Source organism: Myripristis murdjan, chromosome 3 (genome assembly GCF_902150065.1).
Source record: "Myripristis murdjan chromosome 3, fMyrMur1.1, whole genome shotgun sequence".
Classification (NCBI taxonomy): domain Eukaryota; kingdom Metazoa; phylum Chordata; class Actinopteri; order Holocentriformes; family Holocentridae; genus Myripristis; species Myripristis murdjan.
This window is the reverse complement of record NC_043982.1, coordinates 41,756,654-41,779,206: the sequence shown is the minus strand read 5'-3', so window position 1 is coordinate 41,779,206 and position 22,553 is coordinate 41,756,654. Positions and strand designations below refer to the sequence as shown.

Sequence of the window (22,553 nt, the reverse complement as noted above, 5' to 3'; positions counted from 1 at the left end):
CAGTGAAGACGATGACGAAAAATGTTCGTCAACAACCTTTGTTTCCATGACGAAGTTCAGAGTGCCGCCCTGTCATTGGCTGAATTGGTTGAATGAGGGCGGGGCCACAGCTACACAGCGCTCACTGTGATTCAAACACTCCAATCAAGAAAAGAAGAAGAGCTGTATGTTCACACTTTCCTGATAAAGCTGCAGAAAATAAAACAGCGAGCGCAGCAGGAGCAGAGGAGCCGCCCTGAGCTGCTGTGTGACGGCCGTGTTATCATCAGCTGTCAGGATTAAAATCACCGCATGTGCGTTTTGCAGTGTTACATGAGAAGCAGCTAAATAAATGGAGCCACAACGGCTGAAGAGAGAAAGTTGAGTTTGTTGATTTGCAGTGAAGCAGCAGTCAGTGCAGCTCCTGTTCCCCTGCTCTGCACACTGGATCATTAAACGCATGGAGTCCAGACTGAAGAGCAGCTACAATCATCTGAGTGTGTGTGTCTGAGGAAAAGAGAGATCTCTAAAATATCTCAGTTTTTGCCCATATGCAAATCTGATATATGGCCATATATGAATATATATATTAAACAATGGGACATATAAGTTCACATATTTGGACATACAGTACAGGCCAAAAGTTTGGACACACCTTCTCATTCAATGCGTTTTCTTTATTTTCATGACTATTTACATTGTAGATTCTAACTGAAGGAATCAAAACTATGAATGAACACGTGGAGTTATGTACTTACCAAAAAAAAGGTGAAATAACTGAAAACATGTTTTATATTCTAGTTTCTTCAAAATAGCCACCCTTTGCTCCGATTACTGCTTTGCACACTCTTGGCATGGTCCCAACCCCATTGATAAAGCAAGAAATTCCACTAATTAACCCTGATAAGGCACACCTGTGAAGTGAAAACCAGGTGACTACCTCTTGAAGCTCATGGAGAGAATGCCAAGAGTGTGCAAAGCAGTAATCAGAGCAAAGGGTGGCTATTTTGAAGAAACTAGAATATAAAACATGTTTTCAGTTATTTCACCTTTTTTTGTTAAGTACATAACTCCACATGTGATCATTCATAGTTTTGATTCCTTCAGTGAGAATCTACAATGTAAATAGTCATGAAAATAAAGAAAACGCATTGAATGAGAAGGTGTGTCCAAACTTTTGGCCTGTACTGTATATTTCAGGATATGTGTGCAAATATGTGGCGTAAATATTTGGTCTCTGACATAAGGTAACATATATGTGCATATACTGGATTGTAGGGATGAGCGAGTACACCACTATCTGTATCTGTATCTGTATCTGTTTAACCATCTACATTATCGGTATCCGTATCTGTACTCGGAGTGGGCGGGGCCGAAATCGGAAGTGGGCGGGGTTTAGCCCGGAAGTCGGCTGAGTTTGACCGGAAATGGGTGGGGCATTCCCGGTAGGTTATTTTAAGCCTGAAATTAATACGGTTTGATCAGAAGTTGCTATATTTATTGTTTATTATATTTACAGAACAGCCTCAGAAGCTTCAGATCAAAGTTTTTGACCACAACAGTAAACAAACTATTTACAGAACAAGCTTTTTATAAACACAGAACATGAATATTCTTAAGTGCATCAATGAATACAACACATGCATTAGGCAATTATGAAGTACTAGAGAGTGTATATATATATATACACTACTCACAAAAAGTTAGGGATATTCGGCTTTCGGGTGAAATTTCAGGATGAACCTAAAATGCATTCTAACCTTTACAGGTGAACTTAATGTGACCTTCTGTAAACTTTTGAATGCACATGTCCAACTGTTCAGTGTTTCAGTACTTTTTGCACAAGTTGCTGTTCTCTAACAAGGAGCTTAACGGCAAAATTCACAACAGGTGTTTGATCCATGAATCGCCCAATAAATTTCCTGGTTCAATTAGAATTGGTATTTAAACAGTCCTCCTCATCATGCTGTTCACATTTTGACATCATCAGACCAAGACGACACCTAACAATTGATCAGCAGCACCTCGCCATTGCGAGGCTTCAAACAGGATGTCCTCAGACGGAAGTGGCCACTGAGCTTAGAGTGTCACAGAGTGTCATCAGCAGGTTGCAACAGAGATACAGAGAGACTGGAAGAGTCACAGAAAGGCATAGAAGTGGACGTCCTTTGGCCACATCCCACACTGATGACCGCTTCATTGTGAACAGTGCCCTGCGGAACCGGATGATGAATGCCACTCAACTCCAGGCACATTTAAGGGAGGTGAGAGGCACCCAAGTGTCACGTCAGACCATTCGAAACCATTAACATCAGCATGGTCTGCGTGCTAGACGACCTGCAAGGGTACCTGACCACACCACCAGGCACAGGTGTCATTGTCTTGCATGGGCCAGGCAGCATTTACGCTGGACGAGGGACCAGTGGGCCTCAGTGCTGTTCTCTGATGAAAGCCAATTCATGTTGAGCAGAAATGATGGCCGCCAACGATGTTGGAGACGTCAAGGAGAGCACTATGGATCAGCCACTGTTGTCACCAGACGAGCCTTTGGTGGTGGTGGTGTTACTGTGTGGGCAGGTGTGTCTAGTCAGTACAGAACTGCCCTAATGGTACAGTGACAAGCCCATACTACCTGAATAACATCATTAATCCAGTCATTGTGCCCCTGCATGAACAACACAGGCCTAATTTCATCCTCATGGACGACAATGCTCCAGCTCATCGTGGTTGTATCATTAGGGAATGGCTGCTGGAGACTGGGGTACCTCAAATGGAGTGGCCTGCACTTTCTCCAGACCTGAATCCCATAGAAAACCTATGGGATCAGCTGAGTCGCCGTGTAGAGGCTCGGAGCTCTGTACCCCAGAACCTCAATGTCCTGAGGGCCGCCCTTCAAGAAGAGTGGGATGCCATGCCTCAGGAGACAATAAGTCGACTTGTGAACAGCATGAGACGTCGTGGTCAAGCTGTAATTGATGCTCAAGGGCACATGACAAGTTATTGAGACATTGACATTTTTTGTTGTGGTATATCCACCACTGTTGTTGGCTTTTTTTTTTCAAGAAATTGTTTGAGATGAGGAAATCACCAGTGCATGCTTCTACTTAAATGCCCTACTTTCATGATATAATATTACTGTAGCGTGAACTTTTTACATTTTCAATAAATTTCACCCGTAAGCCAAATATCCCTAACTTTTTGTGAGTAGTGTATATATACATATATATATATATATATATATATATATATATATATATGTATATGTATTTATATATATAGATAGATAGATAGAGATCGATATATAGATAGCTTAATTTGTAATATTTATACTACTACTATATTTATTTTTTATGAACTACAGTGAGAAAGTGTCAGACTCTCAGTGCATGCGGCCAAAATAAAATCAAAATAATAATATACTTTGTGTGTTGAGCTAATGTATGTGTGTAAGTGGTGTGTGTGTGTTAAGACTGTGACTCTGTACCGCGTCCGGTACGAGCAAAGTTTTCCAACTAACTTTATATCAGAAACCAGCCGGTAAGAGGGAGCAGACGGTAAAGAAAAAAAAAAAAAAAAAAAAAAAAACGCTGTGTCGGCAGTGAGAGACGCGACGCCAGTCGCATTCAGCCCCAACCCCTAAGCCTAACCCCTAACCCTAACTCTGCTCAAAAGCAGCGCGTCTGTTACCAACCAAGTTTAGCAGAAACTCTACTGACTATCAGTGACTACAGACCGAGGGAAGCTGGAAAAACCCTGAGTGCTACTGAAGAGAGACACGACTGACACCTGAGTGAGTGACAGCTGAGGTTGTCCCTGTGTGTGTGTGTGAGCGGGGCACACGACATAGGGGAGGGTCGCTGTGTGTGATGTGTGTGAGCGGCGCACCACTGTACTGTGTGTATGTAGGGTAGGGGCGCTGTGTGTGACTGGCCTATCACACAACGTGGACACAGTCAGCTACCTAATGAAGATTTTCATTCATCACGAGCACGGATATTGACTCATATTACTCGGATCATACTCGTACTCGGCAAAAGTGCTATATCCGTACCGGATAATTGTTTCAGCTGAGTATCCGGCTCATCCCTACTGGATTGCATTATTTATTTTCCACATATATTAAGAACTTTAAGTGTGAATATGTGGCAGATGTATTTGTTTTGCACATATATGATGCATTTATTTATACATACATGCATTGTATATTTGGATCATACTTGCCAACTCTTCCGATTCACGCGGGAGACTCCCGATTTTTAACCCTATCTCCCGCAGTGCTTCAGGTCAGTAATTTCTCCTGCTAATCTCCCGATTTTACAGTGAAGGAAACAAGTCAGATTGTGGGGAGTATTTGTCGCAGTATCTGGCAACCCTGGCCTGCCTGAGTCACTCAGTCACTCGCTAGCTCGTCGCGTTGATACTGCCGGCGGGGTTTCTGTCTTCCGCTCAGTTCAGCGTTCAGACAGACAAGGTGGATAGAGAAAGAGACAATTTTCACTCCACACACATAAATTTAGGATAAAGTAGTAGGAAAACTAGTTGTGCTTTGAAAAATGTAAATACAAAAGCAAAGTAGCTTCAACTTTTTAAACGCTGACACTTAACGAGCCAGGAGTGCCAGCTCTCTCCCCCATAGACTCCCATTATATCTGGAACCCAGAATCTGAGGAGAGAAGCAGAAACACACACTTTTTAACTCACCGGATCTCAGGGATTTTTGGGAGTTTGAAAATAATTTGACACAGTTTGAAAGCCCAAAGCCTTACCTTTCTCATGATATCTTATATTTTCTGCTTGGACGTACTGTCATTGAGATAAAAGCATTTGTTTGACCACTACCTTTAGGCGACTCTTTCCCAAGCACCACTGTCACTCATGCTGTGTGCTTTATTTATAGAACCTCATTTCTGGTTCAGCACACACAAGCCCCGGTGGCACAGTGGATAGTGTCTCTGCCTGCCATGCAGGAGACCAGGGTTCAATTCCCCGCCTGGGCAAGAGCCACAACACTACACAACCCACAAACAGCATAGGGGCTGCTGGGTTACCACAAGGTCACAAGGGTGGCAAGCACATTTAAAGAAAAAAAAAAAAAAATTCTCTATTTTTCACAACCCAGTGTTGGCTAGTATGATTTGGATCCTTAATATGATTAACTGTATATGACTAAATCATATATAAACATTTATGCAATAGAAATATATTTGCCATATATGTGTATATCTGGAAAAAATATATGTAACATATTTGAAAGTGGCCATTTTTGCTCTATTTTAAAATGTGTATATCTGGAAAAAATGGGTGGTTCTGTAATGAAACCTTGGATCTGTGGCTCATGAAGGGCCGAGCCTCATGTCCTCCCAGAGCTCTTGGTTCATTTGGCGATTCTTTAAAATGTCTGTATTTCTATATTTACTGATTATTGATGATGTGTATAATACTAGAAGGTGCTTTGTGATTGCTTTTTGTTTTTCTTTATTCACTGTGCTCCACTGTGCTGCTGATGAAGGTGCTGCTGATGACTTGTATGGGAACGTCCTCTCATTAGCCGCTTGTCCATTATTGTTTCCTGTCTGCTCTGATGAAGGTCTCAGAGAGCAAAAGTAACTAATGATTATTTGTTAACTCAACTCCTCTCTCCTCTCTGACTTAAAAGAAAGGAAGCTTTCACATCTCTCATAAGAAATGTCAATGCTTTGTGGGGACGCACCTGAATCCCAATCCATATTTGGCAAGACATGAGTAACGGCTTTCTGATGAAGGAATTATCCTTCCAATAGTTTTCGAAAAGTTTGTCTTTGAATGATTCATATAATAGCCTATTTCCAGAATCTGGGCTTGATTGACTGCTTTGGCTGTCTTCAATATCCAGTGTTATTATTTTGAAGCAGCATTAACCCAGATATCCCGCAGCCAAATGCACAGTGGATGGAGCTCCACCAAAAGAACAGACAGCATGAGTCACGGTGCACAAATAAAGTAAAACCATCCTTAAACTTCATAACTCAACACAAAGAGTACATGATAAACAATACACATGCTGAGAAACAAAAGGAGAAGAAGGGAAAAAACCTGTGAAACTAAACTCCCAAGCCTGAGTTGAATGAACACAAACTTCTCACAGGGTCGAGACGATGAATGATTTTAAGTTCAAAATCGGAAACCTCAGCAGTTGAGTTTGATATTCCAGACGAATCACGGTGCATTAAGTTAAAGATGACAAACTAGTGGAAATAACTAAAGAGGCTGTTATTTTGTGCAGAGTGAGATAGCTGCTCGTTTTCTGAGTAAAACGTTGTAGTCGGGTAAAAGGCGGCACTTTGACTCAAAGAAATCTGAGAAAAGGAGGAACTGAAGCCAGAAAAAGTTTGAGAACCACGGCTCGCGATCACGCTGATGTGTTCCGCTACAAAAGGATTATACATTTCACTGTAGCTGTAAACGTATAGTCTGCATCTCCGATAATTCAATCACGATCTCCGGTCGCCTCTCCGAGCCAAAACGAGCTGTGATTATTCGTTCACGATGCGTCTCCTCTACCTGCCGGTGGAGTGAGTCTGCTCTCCAGATTGCAGGAGGTCTATTTGCCACTCATAATGGGTTTAGAAGACTCTCTGGCAGAATGACGAGACGCGTGGGGGGGGCGGAGTGTGTGTGCCGCGGGAGCATCACACACACTTCAACACCCGATCAAAAACATCTGGGAGCCAGCGTCGCCTTTAACCTGGAGGATCTCCGTTTGCAGCGCGGGAGGGCTGCGTCGATCTGCTTTGTCCTGTGAAATCAGAAGCTGACAGCGTGTAAAAAAAATAAATAAATAAAATAAAATAAGGCCGACTTGTGCCAGAAACTTCAACTTGGAAAAGTGAAATATCATGCATTTTTTCCCCGTCCTCCTCGCCCCACTTCAGACAGACATTCAGGCTGCGTTCCACTCTGCCAGTCGAATACTTGGGCTTCTTCTGCCCAACAGGCCTCGGACGGAGCCAAAGTGACTTTTCATCTCAAAAGTGCAAGTGTGTCGCCGGTGCCTCTCTTCACGCCCGCCCGGACAATCCTGCAGTGATGATGGGAGAGAATACAGCAAAAGCCTCTTTCATCCTGTTTCTAGCCGTTCCTCTTGCATATGCAAAAAAAAAAAAAAAAAGAAGAAAAAAGAGAAAACATGTTGTACTTGTTTGGGATCTGTCATCAGAACAATGGAAAGCAGGCGGTTATTCATATGATAATTTGTCCTAAAAGCTCTAATAGCCGGGGATTTCAGCTCCACATCTACATTTCATTCAGCTGTTGTAATTTGATTTGCTTATTCTGACTGCCATTGCCTCCTAAAGTGCCCTCGAATCGTCGGCAGCCTCGATACGCAGCAACAATAAACAACTTGCACAATAGAAAGTAAATAGCCCCCAATACTGTGCTATAGCTACTCTGGAAGAAAAAAGTATCTTCTCTTCTTTACTTGCTATTCCTCAGTAATAATAATCCTTAATATCATGTAATTTTCAGTGTTTGATATGGTGATTATCGCAATTACTGACACTCCTTGTTACACAGCTAATTAAAGTGAGAGTAAGGTACAACCACGGTGGGTAACAGGAACAACACGGTGGGAAACAAAACCAGAAGATGCAAAAAAGAAAATGGCAAGGGAAATAAAAATAAATTAAAAGGGCCCTCATGGGCGGGATGATGCATGTGCACGCGCGCATGTGTGTGTGTGTGTAGAAGAGAGAGAGAGAGAGTAAAGCGCCTGCCGCGGAGTGGGAGTGATAATTTGTGTACTGAGTTACTTGGACAATGCCCCAATCAGTTTTGTTCATTACATGGGTCCTGAGTCTATAATTTGCAATTATTACAAAATGTAAATTAGCAGTAGCGCATTCCACAACGGAGAGTAATAATGCAAAAAACACACAGGACAGGAAATTGAAATATTAGGACCAGGGAAGGTCAAATAATTATATCAAAACGTTAAAACAGATTCCACAGAGGATTGGTTTGGTGTAAGTTACCGTTAACGTAATAAATCGCGTAAATGCGCAACAATCCTGCAGGTAAATACAAATAAAACAATATGCAATTACATTATAATCTCCAGGTGAATGTCAAAGTGGCACACGTGCTATTTATGAGAATGAATGAATAGGCAGCCAATTAGCAGCCCAGCAGGTGCACATAACACCAGATGTGTGCAGGAAAACTTTGCTGTCACCACAGCAACTAACAGGCTATTTTCAGTCTCATCATACAGAAGAGAGGGAGTGTGTGTGAGTGTGTGTGTGTGTGATTGAGGTGATGAAAGTGTTCTTCAGATCTCGAACTTTAATCTTCCGCGTGCTTCTGGTCCAGTTGTGCCGGACCGCAATCTCCCCCCGCAGGAAAACTGGAAATCAAACATGTGGACTGCAGCTCCAAAAAAAAAAACCCCGGCCGAATCTGCGCGTCCGTTTGAACCCCAAAGGTTTGCCCTCCCTGTCGAGTATAAACTGCTTACCTCACCGAAGCTGCAGAGAAATGAGAACAGCAGCGATATGATGAGGAACCCTCAGTCTTCATCGATACGCTGGAGGCAGATTTCAGCGTAATCTTGAAGCCGCGCTGCAGCTTGAGGAAGAAAAGGAGTGCGGTCGAGATATAAATGACCAGTGGCTCCCCCATTAATCTCAAATGTCCCCTTACATCCCCCCTTTTAGCAGCATCAAAGTTGGAAAACATTTTTTTTTTTTTTTTTTTTTATAGTACATGTTGTACTATATGACCGGGCCACATCCATGTTGTGTCTCTGCTGGTTGCAGCTCCATCACGCTGATACTGAGTGAAATATTCACAGGCAAGACACTGTTGTTTTATGGCTGCAGCGTCACAGCAAATAGAAAAGATCTCCATGTCTTCTGCATCATTTTAGACACATTGCCCTGGAATACAGCAGCTCATGTTTGGGCTCTTTGGAAACCTCGGGATCTCAGCTGGAATTTAAAATAAAGTTTGATGAACGAACACCAAAGCTTCCCATGGGAGCTGCAGAGGTGAAGAGGTTAAAGTGTGTCTGCTGGGAGAGACGAGGTCAGAGCCTCGATGTCACACACCAACATACATACATAATGCAATTCATCCCAGATCTTTCACACATGAAGTTTTCTGGCTGAAATACAGGGTGACCCAAAAAAACGGGAATTTCTGAAGTGCGTATTGGCAGACATGAGCAAGTGGCAGCACAATTTTTAAAAAATGAAAATTCCATCATTGTTTCTTAAATGGCATGTTTTCAGGTTTCAATTACTATGAATAAAATATTTTTCTTCCATCACTCTTGGTTTTATTGGATTGTTAAAACGTTCCCGTTTTTTTGTGTCACCCTGTATATATATAACCTGTTGGATTTTACTTGTTACCTTACATTTTTGTCTAGTTAATTGATGTAAATGAGCTACATGTGAAAATCTAAATGCTGCTTTGCGTCATTAAAAAAGAATGAATGGTGTTTCCTCATCTGGTCCCTTAGTGCTCAGCCATGTTTCATTTTATCTTTGGGTGGGGTTGGGGTGGGCTGGGGTGTGGTGGGGTGTATGCCTGGAGTGTATGCATGTGTGAAATATGTTGTACTTGTGTGTGTGTGCGTGTGTGAGTGAGTATGAGGGGTGGGGGATTAGGGTTGTATGTATTTTAATGTAAAGCACTTTGCGTTGCATTTGTTTTATTTATGAAAGGTGCTATATAAATAAAGTTTGATTTGATTTGATTTGATGAAAACAACAGGAAACACCTCCATGAGGGTGTCAGCTTGAGTCAAGACTGAAGTTTGGAGCAAAATTATTATCCAACCATGATGGCGACTTTAGCCTGTAAAGAGTCTGGATAATGGAATTAGACGGCACCGACTGAGACCCTGATGTGGGGCCAGACAATTCAATTTACTTTCATTTCAGACGCATCGGTCCATATCAGTGTGAAGATAATGACGCCAGATGTTTGTGAGGTTGTTCAGAAAATGTGTTAATTTGCTAACCAGTGGTTGTTAACAACAGCTGCATTTACATGGACTCTAATATTCCACTAATAATCAGAGTAGCAGCCCAATTTGAATAAAAATGCCCCACGTAACCATTCAGTCAGAGGAGACGGGCCCGATTTGGCTCGAGCAGAAGGAATTTTCAATCGAGTTGCTGCTGTAAACCTTTGATAATCTGTTCAATAGGAAAATATTAGCACCTAATAACCATGTGAACAATGACTCTGCTGGTTTCTCTCAGGTTGGAATAAATCGGTTCTTTCTGCTCATGTTTGCTCCACGTGGGGGGGAACATCAAGTGACAGAAACACGGTGGCAACAAAACACGACTCGGCTGCGGCTGATGACGTTTTTGGTGTAAAAGATTAAACTTTTAAAGGATTGTTGGACGCCTCTGTGATGGAAAGGCTGCGAACCACGAGTCATTCGAACAAGAATCTGAAAAGAAGAACAAAGCCTGAATCCACTGAACCATCGAGCAAATCACAAGGCTACTGGAGATGTTTGAAGGCTGCCTGTTACAAGAATAAAAGTCCAAACGAGCAGCCAGGTTTCATTTTTACAGTCTGATGGGGGCGCCGCCACTGGACAACATGACTTAACCTGGAGATTATATTTATATTTCCAGCAGATTAGATGTTTCCCAGCAGGAGGAAGATCTTTGTGCAGGTCAAAAAAGTTTTATTCTGATGAAAAGCTTTGTGACAGGCAAACACACATCTTATCAGGTCACTTTATTCAGCCTCCATGTAAACAGTGCAGCTGCAAAAAAGGGGTCACAAGTGGTGCAGATGCAAACAGAGGCAAGGATTAGGCTAAAACAATAACTACAACAACAACAACAAAAACGTCCCTGTAGGAGCTACAGGAACAGCAGAGGTGTGAGCGGCTGACAGGCTGGCGACTGAAGACTAAACCAACTGAGTCAAACGTGAAGACGGACCAACAGAACCTGCAGGTGAGGCGAGAGGAAGCAGCAGGAAGTGAGATCAGCTGTGAGGCTGCAAACATGGAGCCACAACAAACAACCACCGGGTATAAATACTCAGAGGACCGGTGACTAACAGGAAGCAGCTGGTGGAGGGACGGGGACAGAGACAGGAGGGGGACGAGAGAAAGACAGGTGTGTGACAAGGTGTGTGTGTGTGTGTGTGTGTGTGTGTGTGGTGGGTCAGAGCTAGACCAGAGAACGTCCTTTGAACTGTGCGGTCACTTGACTCATATGGGAAAACAATGTGATGATGAGTGGTTGCTATGGTAACCAGAAGCGTTGCTAGGGCTCTGAAGACATCAGTGGCTTAAATTTTTTCTTTTTATTTATATCCATATAATTTAAATCAAGCAGGGTTGGGTTGTAATGGACAACAACGGAATATGTATTTAAAATACAAAATATGAGTAACTTTATTCTGTTACAGTTTAAATTGAATGCAGGTACTGTCTTTAAAAAACAGATTACTTTAAAGGTTTACTTTATTAGCAGGATATTAGTAGGATATGACCGGCACACTCAAAAAAGGCACTGTTTTGTTGAAAAAAATGTGAAAAAACCTTTGCTACGACATGGCTAAGTATGATTTAGCCAGGTTTTAAAATCATAATTAAATCATACCATATCATAATAAACATTTTAAAAATATTTTTTCAACAGAAGAGTGTGCCTTCAATATTTTTTAAGTTGGCCAATGTTAAATATGCTGTATTTTTCATTTCTAGAAAAGGATCTAAAGTTTTGACCAGACTTTTCCAAAACTGTCTGTCAGACATGGGCGCAAATTTAAGGGGGGTCAGGGGGGACAAGTCCCCCCCAATATTTATAAATTATAATATATGTAAGGGATAATGCCCGACGAGGTGTCCATTATCAGAAATTAATGGACGACGCGGAGGCGTGAACCGGTTGCTTCCGCGAAGTCCATTAATTTCTGATAATGGACACCTCGAAGGGCATTATCCTGCTTATACCATGGTCACTTACGAAAGAAATAAATATTAAATCAATTATTAATACGTTAATGTTGTTTTTTACTGTTAAAATAATAAGTTTTTTCACAAGAAGTGGCTGAGTGGACTATTTAATATCAGTCTGTCGCATCTCCTTCTTATTTTCTCTTCTCTCTTTCTCTTCTGCTGCATCCCAGTCTTCAAAATTATCAAATTCACCAAATCGGTTGAAGGAAACTACAAAATCACTCATGTTTTGTCTACTGTCTTGCCGTTGTGATAAATAAACTGTAAAATAACGTATGTTAACGTATGTTCTGAGTTTCTGTTGCCAAGGTTACCAACTGGCGTTTGAGCCAGCGCATTCATTTAGAACAATCAGGCTATTTGACCGGATCTTTTTTTTACAGGTGTCCTATAGCACATTTTAACGGACACCCTGCAGCCAATCAGAATCGAGTATTCACCCAGACCATGGTATAAATTACTTTGGCACCCCTCTTGACCCCCTGACCTCCCGCTAAATGTGTCCCCCCCCCCAATGTATAAGGGAAATTTGCGCCTCTGCTGTCAGACATTGCCTGGCTATGTAAGATGTTATGAAAAATGTTAGTAAAATGATTCTATTTCTATTCATGATGTTCTATAAAATGTAGAAATTTCAGACTTTTATAATTAAAGAAGATGTGTGACTGAAGGTGACAGACATTTGGCTCCAGCTGTTGTGCCATGTCAGGCAAATCAAAGCAAACACAGACAGACATATGACCCTATCAGAGGCAGAATATTTATCTTATTATCTGGTAAAAGGCTCTGGATGGACACACACACACACACACACACACACACACACACACAGTCCCTGATCAGATGCAGTGAGCGATGGCCAGCGTGGACGAGACGCTCCTCTGTCCGCTCGTGTTTGGGGGCTTGGAGCAGATGATCTGTACTTATTGACAGGATTAGGCTTAGGTAGCTAAAAACAGTTTTCTTATCATATTCATGCATACTTTTATTAGAGTTTCCAGATTATACAAATGCCTCATCATGCATGTAAATATCCGTTAGAGCCGTCAAACACTTTGACGCCCAGACCTCTGCTGGCTGTTTGTTGTAGTCGGCCCTTCAGGAGACGAGCCATGTTTCACAATACAGCATTACGCTCACTATTTTGCAAATGTATTTTATTTTTGCCATAGTGCGTCCACGGTCTTCAAGAAGTTAAAAGCAGCGACTGGAGTTTGTTTGCACCCTCGGTCGAGGTGTGTGTGATGATCTGTTTGCTCTCTTTAATGCGGTTGTAAATGGAATTTAAATGTCTTTAAATTTATATAAAACCTCAGGCCCCTACCAACCCGTACGGGACCAGCCTGCGGCCACCAACATCCCCAGACTCCCATTTTTACTTAGATTTAATGATGAATTCTGCCCGAGCTGCTGCACATGTGCCATCATTTCATGCCTTTTTTTTTTTTTTTTTTTTTTTTTTTTTTTTTTGAATGGACACCTGCTTCCTAAGAACACACATACGGCCGGGAAGGAAATCCTTTACCTGTTCTTCAAAATCCACCGGATGAAGGCTGCATTTCTCAGGTGTCCTCGAAGGATCCGTCCAATTAGAACCGGCTCCGACGACGAAGCAGCTGAGGAGCGATGCCTACCTCGACTTGAGACTTTTTGTGAGAAGTTTTGTGGGAAAAAGACGACAAGTTGGAAGTACAGGAGCTGGAGAGGGACACACTGAGCTCACAGGCAAAACAGAAATCAGGGGACTGTGACACAGAGCTGAGTAAATTATTTTCAGAGTTCTTTACTGAGAGAACTGAATCCAAGGACCAAGAGGAAGGTGTTGCAGGTGTTGGGTGAAAAACAGTCCTTGACAGTCACCTATAATACCATCAATTTACTGGGATTGTTTGTCCTAACAGATTTACAGTAACACCAGTGAAGCAGAGCAAAACAATCATCAGTGCATTCTGCAGACGCCGGGTTTGAGGTGTAAACCACGTCGCCGTCGTCCTTCATCAGTGACTTTGCAAACGGCTGATTCAGTTCTGACGTCTGCGCTGTCAAACCCAGACTGAATTCTGCTTCCCACCGCTCTGCGAACCGCACTGACACCATAACCTTCACCATTTGCTGAGATTAAAAAAAAAAAAATACTTTGAAATAGGTCAGAAGTGGTCAATGGAGAGTTTTTTTTTTTTTTTTCCAGTGGGTGAAGGCAAAGAGGAAGATTTTTGTGCTATAATAAGTTCAGCTCACAATATGCCATGAGGCTTCACCCACCAATGAGAGAATATTCACTGCCCAGGCACCGCAGCAGCAGCAGCAGCAGGGAAAAAAAAAAAAAAAAAAAAAAAAAGTAAATGCCATTTTGTATTTCATTTTAGGAGACAAAATGGGCCAAGGCTCCAGGTAGTGAAGTTCAATTTAACGGTGATGGGCATTTATACAACAGTTAGTTCCGAGTGAGCGATGTGATTGGCTGAGAGGCACTCCGCTACGCCGCCAAAATCTCCACGACAATGGCACCCCGTAACCTAGCAACAGCTCACGGTAAAATAACGAGTCTATTTGTTTATATTCTGTCGGAGATTTGAGAAATTCGTAGCCTAGCAACACAATCCATTTTCCCCTCAATCTGAAAGAAACACTGTAAAATGGATTTGACACTGGAACTTTTGAACTTTTTTTTTATTCTGTGACCTTGAGAAAGCGGCTAAATAAAGGATGCTATGAAGCTGATTCTGACCCACGGCCTGCAGGTTTCAGAGATGAAACACACACAGTGAAACAAACGGCCCCGGTGGTGTGAGATTTCATGACCTGGATGATGCTCAAGTCCGTTCAGGTGGACTCGAGGACTTTTGAAAAAAAAAAAAAAAAAAACACGCCGCGTCGCTTTTGCAGGTCAGCGAGGAACGGAGGGTGGGCCGGGATTCCGTCGGAGGCTTTTTCCGGGCTGCAGGCGCGGCTTAAGAGATTCAGCCGACCGCCGTGCCCCGTGGAGGAGTCAGAGTTCACCTCCACCGTCCGTGTTTTCATGGGAGAGGAAAAGAGGATAAGAAAGGAGGGGGATAAACAAACCGTGTGGCACCCAGCGATGGCACCGGGCGACGCGGGGAGACTCGATATCAGTTTGAGCCGTGAATCCTGGCTCTGCTGAAACAGCTGATTTATTAATTCAGGAGGCTACATCATTACACCTGCTCTCTCCTTACCTTTGTTTTCACCAACAAACACCACGACAACACACTGTCAGACACAGGGGTGCAGCGGGAGTCCATTTCTGTCCCCCGAGCTACAACAATCCCAATCTGTCAACAAGCTGCACAAATGACCCCCTACAGGGCCGATTATTGGACCTGAAGGTAATTATGTAAACCTTTTTTTTTTTTTCAGAGCCAAAAAGGTACATATATGTTTCCAAGCAGCGAAAGGTATATATATATATATATATATATATATATATATGTATATATATATATATATATATATATGTGTGTGCTGTTTCCTCTAAATGTTAAGGTAAAATATCTGAAGACAGTGTTTGTTGGGTGAAATATATGAATTAATGAAGTAATGAGTGATTAAATAAATAAATGAAGTAAAATATTATTTTAAGGTTGATTTCAACTTGTACACTGCAAAAACGCAAAGTCTTACCAAGATTATTTGTCTTATTTCAAGTCAAAAATGTCTTATTTCTAGTCAAAATATCTCATTACACTTAAAATAAGACATGATCACCTCAGAAGTAACTTGTTTTTAGACAATTTTCACTTGTTTCAAGTGAAAATTCACTTGAAACAAGTGAAAATTTGCTTGTTTCATTGGCAAAATTTGCCAGTGGAAAAAGTGAAAATTCACTTGAAATAAGTGAAAATTAGCTACAAACAAGAAACAAATTTTGCCAATGAAACAAGCAAATTTTCACTTGTTTCAAGCAAATTTTCACTTGAAACAAGAGACAGTTGTCTAAAAACAAGTTACTTCTGAGGTGATCATGTCTTATTTTAAGTGTAATGAGATATTTTGACTAGTAATAAGACATTTTTTACTTGAAATAAGACAAATAATCTTGGTAAGATTTTGCGTTTTTGCAGTGTAGGCCGTGGTCGAGCAGTCTTGAAATGAAACAAGTTTTGTAGATTTGTGGATATCAAAAATAGGTTATATACAGTAGTCGAGTTGTAAAAAAAAAATTCAGGGGGGATGGTCATTTTTTTTTCACTGAGGATGACAGTTTTACAGAGGGGATGATTTTGACTGTTTTTATTTCACCCTCATCCCCCCTCAACTCGAGTACTGGTTATATAATTACCCAGTCAGTATTACAATATAAGAACAATAAGGCTGCTCTCTATAAGCCACAAATCAAAACCCAGTGTCAAGGCTTCAAAAGCCGCACCTGAGAGGCCGCAGTGACAGGCTGCTGGACTCGTAAAGGTACAGTGATGAGCTTTATTTTCTCATACAAATTGGAAGTTTATTGTATGATTGTATTGAGGGTTTGGTACAGCAACACATCCCCAACATGTCCCCTCTCCTCAGACCCTCACAGACAAGGAACCAGACAAGGGACAACTCCCTAAAAGAAAAAAAAAAAAAAAAGAACTTTAATGGTGAGACAAAATAGGAGGAAAGCTCAGGGAGAGCAGCAGAGGAGGGCTCCCTCCCTCAGGACGGACAGACGTGCGGAGGATGTTGTTTATACAGAACACAAGTGACAGAAAACACTGAACCAGGGAAACTAAATTAGCATGGATTTATAAGTTACATAAAGAATGTGATGAGGAGGATGTCAAGTGCCCCGGGGCAACTGTCTCCATGGAGACCTGACAGTCACCATGACAACAAAGGTCCTCTAACCTTAACAACACCCTTACCTTAACCTTAACCAAGTGTTTTTGTTGCCTAAACTTCACCAAACTGCGACCGCTCTGAGGCATCTGCTCCACGGCTTGTGGCACATCTCCTGCCGTCAGTAGGGGGCGCTCATTTAGGAAACGCTCCTGTGGGTCACATTAGAGCAGGGCTGTCAGCCTCAGTTTGTTAGCTCTATTCATTCAAATGAGACCCTCGTAGGTTCTGCAGTATTTTTTATTAACATCAATGCAACAAATATGCAGCAGACTATTTTACCATTTAGGGGAGACTGGGGTAAGATGAGCCATTTTTCATATTTAGGATCACTACATCAAGGCAATCATAGTTTTGTCACTAACTAATATATCTGCATATATTTCAGAATGTTGTGCATCTCTTCAAACAAACAGAATGAGTGTAAACATAACTGTTTCCATAATATAGCATGTCCAAAAAAAGTGGTCTCGTGGCACAACTTACCCCGTGTATGGGGTAAGTTGAGCATAGGAGCGGGGTAAGTTGAGCCATATCCCTAGCCCCCCCCCACACCTTCCTCCCCACCTCCATCCCACCCCTCCCTCACCTTCTCCCTCCCTAAATAACAGTCACTTCTTCACATTCATGTGTATTTTAATTTATTAAACACAATTCAACAGGTACAATAAACAGCTGTTCTAACATGCCTTAAAGTGCACTTGGGAAGAGAACATTAACAGCTGTGTTTTTGGAAAGAAAACACTAAAACACTAGTTTCTTGGTGTCCTTGCTGACAGTAAGGTCAGTTATGAACATATGAATGTAACACATTTGAACACTGAACCAAAATACACTTACCCCATACACTTAATAAGTAATTAATATTTATTATTTTATTTATTTATTTATTCCTTTATTCATTCATTCATTCATTCATTCAATCAATATTTTTTTAATATTTAAGACATTTAGGCTACAGCCAAAATACACTTATTAAGTGTATGGGGCTCTGGCTCAACTTGACTTACTTGACTTAAGCCCTTTGCTCCTCTTGGGTGCATAGGCCACTGACAAATATCCTCCATTTCACTCTGTTCGTAGCTTTTTGCTCAAGCTCCCCCCAGCTGAGCCCACTCTCCAACATTTCTGCCTCTACACTTCTTCTCCAGCTGTTCCTGGGGCGGCTCAACTTACCCCTGGCCAAATGGCTCAACTTACCCCAGAGCTACCATTTTGACTTTTTTAGTCCCCACAGCTAAAATGGTGCACTCTTATGCTAGGTTTATGACCTCATGTTGTAGCTCATAGATACCACAACTGATGTATAAAACAAATTTAAAATTATCTGTTTTGGTCTTAACACAATTCTCATGAAACTGATGATAGACTGAATTCACTTTCAAGAGTAAAAAATGTTTTTTGGGAAATAAATGTCTAATCACTTCACCCATGTGGTTCTTACCTTCACAGACTCCATGAAATGATGCCTTCCTCTTAAATATTTGGTCAAATGATCAATGTTTTTTACCGTTTCCTAGCAACAGGGGTGGCTCAACTTACCCTTTGCCTCAACTTACCCCAGTCTCCCCTACCTCCCAGAAGAAAATACCTGCTATTTACATCTTTTTTGAAAAAAATCTACCTTCCATGGCAGTCTTTCGCTTTTTTCACAGCAGGTTTGCTAATATTAACAGAATGCTGAAACTAGCCTTGTGGTTTTTCCTTTAATCACCCCTTTTAACCATTACTGTATCAATTTATCATAGATTATTTTGCTTATTACACATAGCTGATAATAACTGGATGCAGATATTTCAATGAAAAAAATATTTTGATTTAAAAATATGTCTGTGTTTTTTTCCTCCAAAACATCTTGGGGGTCAGATGAGATGTGCTCTCTCTTTATTAGCGGGTAGGAACTAATGACCTTTGTGGTCGTACGAGTTGGAGGGCTTGTTTTTTTTCACCAGGGAGGGAAGGAGACCAGACTGAGCAGAGAAAACGATCTAATCACAAACAAACAAGCAAACAAAAACACCACAGCAAATCCTTGAGAAGGTGACCCAGCAGACAGGGGACGGTCCATGTCGGAGAGGTCAGCAAGTTGTTTGTTGTTTGCTGTTTGAGAAGGATTAGAGAAAACTTCAAAAAAAAAAAAAAAGAAAGAAAGAAAGAAAAAAAAGCTTACTCCCGCCAAACCGATGCACAATCCTCAGCCGTCCTGCTGCTGGACCAGAGGCAAATTAGGCAGCAGTCATGGCGGTGAGTGGGCGCGGGCCGCACATCTCTTTGAAGAGCTCCTGGACGCCGTCAGAGCACCGGCAGAAAGTGGAGTCCCTCCGTCCGGCTCTGACACTAATAACACTTCCAGCTCGGCAACGGACTCCCACTTCAAAACCTGGAGCCCCGAGGAGCCGCCGGGCCGCATGTGCCGCCGCCAACGAGCCGCTCGCTTCCTGAAGAACACACACACACACACTCACACACTGCACGTCTTCACACAGCTTTCTGTACGTTTTTATCATTTTCATAGTTGTTTATCATCGAGCTGAAGCGACACAGGGATGGTGTCCACTCTTGTGATGTTGAACAGCATCAAACATTTTGCTGGCCATGTAGAAAAAATAATAAAAACATGTGATTTATTGTGTTTTCTTGCTACATAATTTATATTTGCTGTATAGAAAGAACAACACACTCAAGGTGGCACCTGGCCTCAGATTAAACAGCAGGGTGCTCTTTCTCATATGCTCTTTCATATATTACAGACATAGAAACTGAATGGGCAGAGCCAGCGTGGACCTTTGGCTCGCGGTGGTTCATGTTGTCACGGCAACAGCTGTAAACGTTGAGCTGTTGTCACGGCGTCGGCAGAGGAGTTTGTCGTTTGGTTTGGGAGAGCTGATGCACAGCTAATGGAGACATTAGTTCTGTTTTCACAAGAAAATGATTAAAGGAGTTGGGAAAATAACCTTGTGGCTCATCATTTTGATTAAAAAAATAATAATTTAATGAAAAGTAGAAGTAAAAAATGTTTTGGGAGGAGTTGAGTCCTGCCCAGTAGGCTGTTGGTGGCTACTCAATAACTTTATTAACAACTAATTAGCTCACATCTAATGAGCTGATATTATTACTAGGCTTTGAATTAGCTCCCTGTAATTTTGAAATAACTTCAACACCACACTGAGGATTTTAATTAATTAATTTCATGTGTTAACTTTAACTTCCTCTCTCGTTGCTGCTGCGAGCTGCGACACCGAGACAGAGATCCACCCAACAACGTGGCACTTGTTTTGTCACCATGGAAGCTCCAATAAAGTTACTCAAACAAACTCCTCTGCCGACACGATGACATCCGTGAACGCCACAGCTGTCGCCTTGGCAACAGGAACCACCAGGATATACTCTGATTTGCCGTGAACTGAAGGCCCACACCTGTTCTACCTGATCAATTTCTATGATTAGGGCATATGCAAGTCACTCTCCCTTACGAAACAAAAATATATTGCAGTATACTGGAAAATATCATGTGATCTACTGGATAACACATTTCCATATATGGAAACTAGTCTTTTTTCCAGTATACTGAAATATATTCATAGACCATACATGTCAATATATTGATACATATAAAAAAATATATTGCAATCAAGGCCAAAAACAGCACTATATTTTTACATGTAGTAGTTTGTCTTTATATTTTCCAATATACTGCAATATATGCATATTCCATATATGTATATCTATCTATCTATCTATCTATCTATATCTATATATATAGATATAGATAGATAGATAGATAGATAGATAGATATAGATATAGATATCGCAACATATATAAAAATATATTGGGATGTTTTTTTAACATTGCATATTTTCCAATAAACAACCATGACATATGCATGGACCATGCATGGCATATATATATATATATATATATATATATATATATATATATATATATGTATACACTCTTAGAAATAAGGGTTCCAAAAGGGTTCTTCATGAGGGGCTCAGGTTCTACCCAGAACCATTTGCTTCTGAAGAACCCTTTTTTGAAGAAAGGGTTTTTCAAGGGTTCTTTGTAATACTAAAGGTTCTGGTAAGAACCGTTTTGATCCAGAGAACCCTTTGTGGAGGAAAGAGTTCTTCAAGTATTGTTGAAAGCATGGGTATAAGATCCTCACCCTACATCCTACATTAATGTAATTAAACTTGCTCAATAAAGAGGCAAATAAACAAATATAATCATCCCAGGGAGAATTTTGCTGTTGAAAAGACACTTAAACAGGGAACCAGCACTGAGTCTTGAACCCTGCTCTCCCATGTAAAAGATAAATGTGATACCACTCATCCACCACTGCTATGTAATTAAACAATACATGTTGAATAGACCTCTATCCTGTCTTGAACCCTCAATCTTCAAAATAGCACTGCTATGCTGTTACCTACTGAGCCAGCATGCTATATTGTTATGTTATGCAACTACAACCTCTGGAGGGAGGAGCTCATGAGCCATCAAAACAAAAATAAGAAAAAAGAAAATGGTATTTTCTTTTTGGACTGTGGGTAGTTAACCATCCTCTATCATCTATTTTTCCTTGAGTATGGATAGTGCAGGCGCTGGTGGGATGATAATGTCGGGACTTGAACCCCGATCTCCCAGAGGAAAGGCTGAGGTTCAGTGTGTCAGGCCAGGGAGCTGGCTACCCTGCCAATGGCCATGTGGGAGCTAATAGCTGGTTTTAATGTGGATTGCGTCACATGGTCTGCCCTTCTCAGCAAAACAGGTGTGACACAAAAATAGTGATTACTGTGGTTAGAGGCCAGACTGAAGTGACAGAAGATCAAAAACTTCAGAGGATTAAGGTAAGCTAAATATGATTTCTTATTTCAGCAAGCTTGACTCTAGCTAAGGACTTTTTATGGTGAAAGGTGGACTATTTTAATGCATGCATTTGTTTCTTGTTTTGATTTTTTTTTTTTTTTTTTTTTTGTAGAATGAGTTACACAGCTTGAACAACAACTGAAGTGTGCCACTGGCTTGAGCAAGAGGGTTATAACTTAAGAACTTGTATTCCTTTTTGTTTTGAAGAGAATGATATTGATGGAGCAACCCTCGAAATTCTCTCTGAGAGGATGTCAGAGAGATTAATCCCATCAATAAAAAAACAAGCACAATTCCTCAAGTATCTCGAGCAGTTGAAGTCATCATCATCATCGCCATCATCATCATTGTCAACAACAACAAGCAATTGGAACAGAGGTCGCGTTAACCGAATATTTTCCGTCATTGACGGGTTTTTTTAAACGGTGACGGAAAAATCTGAAGGCCATCTGTCATTTTGACAGATTGCAATTCACACCCCTGACCACTTGGTGGCAATGACAGGGCTGATAGCAGTCCGGCGCCGTGCCAGATCTCTGGCGTACCGGTGTGAGTGCGGAAAAAAAAAAGAGGGTTCAGCCAGCTTTATCTAACAGACATTTCTCTGGATCCAATAGAAGCACAGCTTTCGTTCTCAGCCACACTAACAATAGGCCTACTAGCCAATCAGAAGTAGGGCTGGGGCGGGACTTGGTTGTTTACAATCAGGCGCTCCATGTGCCGTCGAAAGTGAGCCTCGTTAGCCTTCAGTGACGCACATAGAGATATACCGGTATGTCTATGTGACGCACTGCAACCCACAGGATGGACCGCAGGTTCATGAAGCCCGGGGAAGACAGCAAAGACGTCTCTTACACCGATGATGTCGGCGCCGACAGTATTCAG

At 41.5% G+C, this 22,553-nt stretch overlaps 1 long non-coding RNA gene and 1 other non-coding gene across 2 annotated transcripts; one reads left to right on the top strand and one right to left on the bottom strand.

Moving 5' to 3' along the window:
* Window positions 1-721: 721 nt before the first annotated feature.
* LOC115357064 (uncharacterized) lies at window positions 722-22,187 on the bottom strand. The gene is made up of 4 exons (XR_003928068.1): window positions 22,043-22,187; window positions 19,171-19,178; window positions 17,484-17,487; window positions 722-732 (listed from the first exon to the last, which is right to left on the bottom strand). It is a non-coding gene; the product is annotated as an uncharacterized LOC115357064 (long non-coding RNA).
* Window positions 4,905-4,976, top strand: trnag-gcc (transfer RNA glycine (anticodon GCC)). Its single transcript has one exon. It is a non-coding gene; the product is annotated as a tRNA-Gly (tRNA).
* Window positions 22,188-22,553: the final 366 nt, after the last annotated feature.